The sequence below is a fragment of the Marmota monax genome, unplaced genomic scaffold (assembly GCF_021218885.2).
Source record: "Marmota monax isolate L192 unplaced genomic scaffold, Marmota_monax_Labrador192_F-V1.1 WCK01_AAM20220418_F8-fsc00082, whole genome shotgun sequence".
Taxonomy (NCBI): domain Eukaryota; kingdom Metazoa; phylum Chordata; class Mammalia; order Rodentia; family Sciuridae; genus Marmota; species Marmota monax.
In genome coordinates, this window is record NW_026695207.1 from 7,643,519 (window position 1) to 7,649,518 (window position 6,000).

Below are 6,000 nucleotides of genomic sequence, written 5' to 3' on the forward strand. Positions count from 1 at the left end.
CCGGTTGACCTAAATGACCTACGGACCTGGGAAGTGACTGTGCGTCCAGCACTCCCAGGTTACCGTGTGGTCGGGGGCACCCCCAGCCCCAGCTTTCACAGCTACGGCTGATCCCTACTGTCGACCAACTGGGACTACAGGTGCTCTGTTATTTGGGTCCTGGGTTTTGAGAAAAAACCACCGAGGGTGACTGGGAGTTGTTCCTGGTGAGAACTTTTAGGCCTTGGGTTCATCTCTACGGCTTCTGCCCCACTACGTAGTCCCGGCCAGGCACCCAAGTGCCTCTATGGGTTCCTGCCCCGATGCTTACCCAGAGGTGGTGACGACCCCCTGAGCGTAACCATCCTCTCAACTGGGAGATACTAGAGACTGTGGGACGCCTCACCTCCAGACTCACCTCCTACGTCTCACCGTGGGTAGCTCCTCATCCATTCCCTCTCATAGTCCCCCAGGCTGCCTCCTGGCTAATCTAGGGTCCCTCTCTCTCACCCCAGACCTAAACCCCCAAAACTTATCCACTTGTGCAGTCGTATCTGGCCTCAATATCCTTTGGATAACGACTCTAAATGCCACTTAATGGCACTCTAGATCCCAATATTATCAGGGATCTTTTCAACTATTGTGAGCGTTGAGGAAAATGGAAAGAGATAGCTTAAGTTCAGGCTTCTCCTCTCTGCATTCCATGCCCTCTCTCTGCAACCCCTGCTCTCCCGCACAAGTCCTCTCAGCCCTCACCTCCCCTGCGCCTGCTTCCAAGGGACAGAAGACCCTACCCAGGACTCCTCCTCCTTCCACCCAGTGGATGTGCCCTGCCATGCCATGATTCTCTTACAGCAACTGTCCCCTCGGCCTCTCTGCCCTCCTCTCCTCCTGCCACACACTCATGGGCTGCCTCTACCCAACCTGCATCTCTGTGTCCTCTACTCAAGGTGGCTGGGTTAGATGGTGTCATCCGGGGTTCACATGCCTTTCTCTTTGTCACATCTGTCACAGAAAAGCAGCTTGGGCCCTGTACTTCAAGTCCCACCACAGACATCAGAGTTTCAATATCTGACTCAATCATATGACTTGACCTTCCACAATGTCCATATGACCTTGTCTAACAGTCTCCTGCCCGAGGAGCACAGGTGAGTTGGGAGCAAGCTAGAAATTATGCTGATGGGGTACATCAGACCTCCCCTGCCCATCCGATGGGCACTGAAATGGCCCCTGGTCAGGACCCAGTTGGGATTAGAATTCACCTGGAGGAGTAACCAGTAGAAACCAACTCATCCCTTGCCTCATGGCAGGACTGAGAAAGGCAGCCCACAAGGCCAGAAATTATGAAAGGCTCCAGGAAGTCATCCCAGATAAGAATGGAAACCTTCCGCATTTCAGACCCCCTGACCAGGCTTTATTACAATATACTAACCTGGACCTGAGGCTGCAGATGGGAGACCACTACTAATGACTACTTTTCCTCCCAGAGTTTCCCCGATATTAAGGCCAAACTAAGGCACTTCAACAGGGGGTCCTTAACTCCCCAAGCTGAGGTTTGGAAGTGCCCTTTAAGGTGTGTAATGGGAGAGATGAGAAGGTCCGGAAGCATCTGTCCCAGGTTTCACTGGCCCACGGGAGGGCCCCTCGGGACTGCCCGGACCCTGTTTTAAATGTGGTCAGACGGGTCACTGGGCTCATACATGTCCTAAGCCTCTTAAGACTCCAGGCCCTTGTCCTAAATGCCATCAGGAGGGACACTGGGTCGCTGACTGTCCCCAAGCCCATAGCACCCCTGGCCATCTGGCCCTTCTGGTTCCCCTTTCCAACTTAGGACTGGCTGCAGAGGACTGTTGAAGCCCAGGTCCCCATTACTGACCACTACCATCACTCCATGGGAGCCCAGGGTAGCCCTGAGTGTTTCAGGTAGGCCTGTGTCCTTCCTCCTGGACATCAGGGCTACATATTCAGTCCTCAAGGGGTTCTGCGGGCTACCACTCGTTCTGTGACCTCTACTGTCAGGGTAGAGGGTGAACCTGACCAGCCCTACAGATACCTGGCCAAGTTAGTGCCTTTGATGCTCTGGTTTTCACCCTCTCCTTTTTGGTCATTCTACAGTGCCCTGTCCCCCTTATGGGAAGGGCCTTCCTCACAAAGTTGGGGGCTACGCTTTCCTTCTCCCGTCATATACACTTCCATCCAGACTCGCCGGCCACTCCCCTGATCCTCACCCTGACCTGAGGGCCATCCCCTATTCGTCTGCCAGGGCCTCCCATTACCCCCTTCCAAGTGACCCTACTGTCTGGGGAGCTTGAAGTCCTCTATTGCCTCACACCAAGAGCCCCACATCTGTCTCAAAGGCCCCCTCCATTTTCTGGTCAATCACAACACCCGCTCTCCCTAAAAACTCCTGGGCTTACACCTCTCATTCAAGACTCTTGTGAAAGGGCTTCCTCAGACCTCCTCATTCCCCTTATAACACCCCCATCTTGGCAGTGAAAAAGCCTAACGGTTCCTACCGCTTGGCCCAAGAGCTCCCTTCCATGAACTCTGTGGTCGTCCCAGTCCATCCCGTGGTGACCGATCCTTGTACCCTTCTCTCCTCCACTCCTTCAGGGACCTCTTACTGCTCAGTGCTAGACCTGACAGGTGCCTTCTTCTCTGTCCCCTCCATTCTGACTCTCAGGACACTTTCACCTTCCCATGGACAGACCCTGAGTCTTATAACTCACTCAGCTGACGGGGACAGTTTCCCCCAAGGGTTCCGGGACAGCCCTCATACCTTCAGAGAGGCCTTGGCTAAGGACCTAGTTCCCCTACATCTCACTCAGCCTATGGTGCCACAGCATGTTGATGACCTCCTTCTTTGCAGTCCCCCCTTGAGGTCAGCCATCAGGACACCTGTAAACTTCTCCACTTCCTTTCTGCCCGTGGCTATAGGGCATCTCCATCCAAGGTACAGCTCTCCTTGGCAATGGTGATGGACCTAGGCCTCCTCCTGACCCTACACACGGCCATGACGGTTGATAGATAGGGCCTCATCACTAACAGACCAACCCCTCTACTGAGGAAGACATTCTCTCCTTTCTGGGTGTGGCGGGATTCCTCAGAGCTTGGATTCCTAACTACTCCATATTGGCTAAGCCTGTATATGATGCGGCCCAGGGCCCCCTCTCTGAACCCCTATTGCCTCTGTTACAGAGCCCCTCACCAGGCTCTGCAGGCCTCCTCCAGGCCCCTCTCTCCACCTCCCTGATCTCACTCACCCATTTCACCTTCAGGTGGCTGAAAAGCAGGGATTTGCTCTAAGGGTCCTCGGACACATGCTGGGGCCAACCTTTGCCCCTGTGGCTTATCTACTAAAGGGTCTTGACCCTACTGTTTGAGGATGGGCTGCAGCCTCTCTACTCATTAACAAGCCAAAGAAACTCACCTTGGGGCCCCACCCACCTAAAGGATCTCCTCACCTACCAGGACTTACACTGCTTACCCCCTGTTGCCTGTTGTGCCTACAGGTTTCCCTGGTGGAAGATCCAGTCTCCTCTCCACACCTGCTCACCTTTAAACCCTGCCTCTCTCCTCTCGTGGCTCAGGATGCTCCCCCTCTCCTCCTGTCACCATTCATGCACTGAGACTCTGAGGAGCTCCCTCTGCACCCGTCCCACACACAGGAGGGCCCTGCTCCAGGCCACATGCACAGGGTCCACAGATGGCCTCTCCTTCCTTCAGGGGGAGTCGTCAGGCAGCGTGTGCCACAGTCTCTCTCACCTCCACTGTGGAAGCTGCTCCCCTCCCCAGTAACTCATCCAACCAGCAGGCTGAACTGGTGCCCTCGAAAGAGCCTTCACTGTGGCAACGGGGGCCTCCTCTATGTCTACGCTGGCTCCAAACACGCCTTCCACACATTCCTCTCCCTCTCTGCTATTTGGACAGAGCGTGGATTCCCTACCACCAAGGGGTCTTCAGTTATAATGCCCCTCTACCTCCCACCTCCTTCAGGGCTCAAAGTTTCCCTCTGCCACTGGAATCATGGGTGTGCCCATGTCCCTGTGTGTGTGTCTGGGTGTGCCCATGTCCCTGTGTGTGTGTCTGGGTGTGCCCATGTCCCTGTGTGTGTGTCTGGGTGTGCCCATGTCCCTGTGTGTGTGTCTAGGTGTGCCCATGTCCCTGTGTGTATCTGTATGTGCCCATGTCCTGTGTGTGTGTGCCCATGTCCCTGTGTGTGTGTCTGGTTGTGCCCATGTCCCTGTGTGTGTGTCTAGGTGTGCCCATGTCCCTGTGTGTGTGCCCATGTCCCTGTGTGTGTGTGCCCATGTCCCTGTGTGTGTGTGTGGGTATGCCCATGTCCCTGTCTGGGTGTGCCCATGTCCCTGTGTGTGTGTGTGTGGGGGTATGCCCATGTCCCTGTGTGTGTCTGGGTGTGCCCATGTCCCTGTGTGCATGTCTGGGTGTGCCCATGTCCACATACACAGGACGCTGACCCCTGGGTGGGCCTCACTGTCCCCCTTTGTGGGTGCAGTGCCTGGACCCTGTGAGGGGCAGAGCCAGCCCAGTCATCCATAGCCCCTTGAAACCTGAGGGCCACAGGCTTGATACATCATGTGCTCCCAGCCACAAGGGGCCTAGGGGGCTCTGGGGGCTGGGGTCACCCCACCCCAGTGCAGCAGGCTGAGGCGGCCAAGGAACCTGACTTGGCAGAGGCGCGAGGGGCAGAGAGGCACAGGATCTGGTTGCTGCACACAGCAGATGGCTGACTGGTACCGCAATCTGGCTGGGCACAAATAATTGGGAGGTCACGAGCCACTTGTAGGTTCAAACAGGAACTACTTTATTGCCCGACCTCCACGGGAACTCAACGGGAACTCCGCTGGAACTCAACGGGAACTCCGCGAGAACTTAAAAGTGGCGGGCACCCAAGGTAGCAGGAGCCACCTTATTGCCGGACAGCAGAGGTTTATATACACAACTGAATACACAGCTTGTTTCAATTTAGCATCATCCAGTTACAGCAATCAGTCATTATCTTAATAATTATACACAGCTTAACTGAATTATCATCATCTTAATGGCTCACTGGCGTTACTTCTCCACCACTCCTTCTGGCAAAATGCCAGGTGCCATCTTGACTTGGCTGTGGCTCTCAACATCTCCCCCTTCTGTTTAATTAAACAACAAGTATGTGGCTTAGGGACCGTGCCTGTTTTAGGTTGTCCAATACTACATATGGTCCTTACCCGTCATCGGATGAGCTGACCTCAAGGCGTTAGCCTCCTGTCTTAGGTTGGTACCATTGCAATTAGATCTTACCCGTCTTTAACTACCGGCCCAACACACTCAGCCATACTTGTGGATAATGACCATCACAAGCCGAAGGGAGGAGGATACAAAATGCCATGATACCAAGCCAAATGACGGCTCCTTTTGGAAAAATTGTACCACCGATGACACCATCAGCAAAGATACCCCGGCACTACCACAAGTCGCTGCACCAACAGATAGTTCACAATGCATACAAGTGATACATAGTCTAGGCAAGTTCTGCAAGCAGTTCAAAGCAGAGGAATCTATCAATATGTCCATTTCCTCCCAAAGTAAATCGACTCCTTGATTGAGCACTACTTGTTGAGTTATTATTCATTGATGCATCAGTTTATACAGTTTGTTGTGATAACTATCGCAGAAGCTGTAGTTTGGTTTTATCTTTGTCTTCACCGGCACTGGGATGAAGATTGGAATTCTGGCAATGATGGTTAAAAAAATTATGTAGCATTCCAGCAGGCACTAAAAAAAGCAATTTTCTAAACAGTTTAGTATCCTGAATAGAATTAAATATAATGAAAAGGAAAGGTGAAAGTAAACAAACAGATCTGTTAACCTCCTTTTTTGTTCACATTTTAAAACAATCCTCAACAGCTGTTCACCCAATTTAAATTAAACCATTTAAATCACGTGAATAAAAAAATATTTGGATCCATTTTTTCATGAGCGCGCCTCATATATGATATATGGACATACACACATACA

General features: G+C 52.7%; 1 long non-coding RNA gene across 2 annotated transcripts in view; it reads left to right on the forward strand.

Annotated features, from left to right (window-relative positions):
* The window catches only part of LOC124083586 (uncharacterized), a 28,177-nt gene extending 22,583 nt beyond the window's left edge, over window positions 1–5,594 (forward strand). For both annotated transcript variants that reach the window (XR_006848819.2, XR_006848820.2), the window contains exons 4-5: window positions 994–1,127; window positions 3,492–5,594. This is a non-coding gene — a long non-coding RNA (uncharacterized LOC124083586). The remainder of the gene's footprint in view (window positions 1–993; window positions 1,128–3,491) is intronic.
* Window positions 5,595–6,000: the final 406 nt, after the last annotated feature.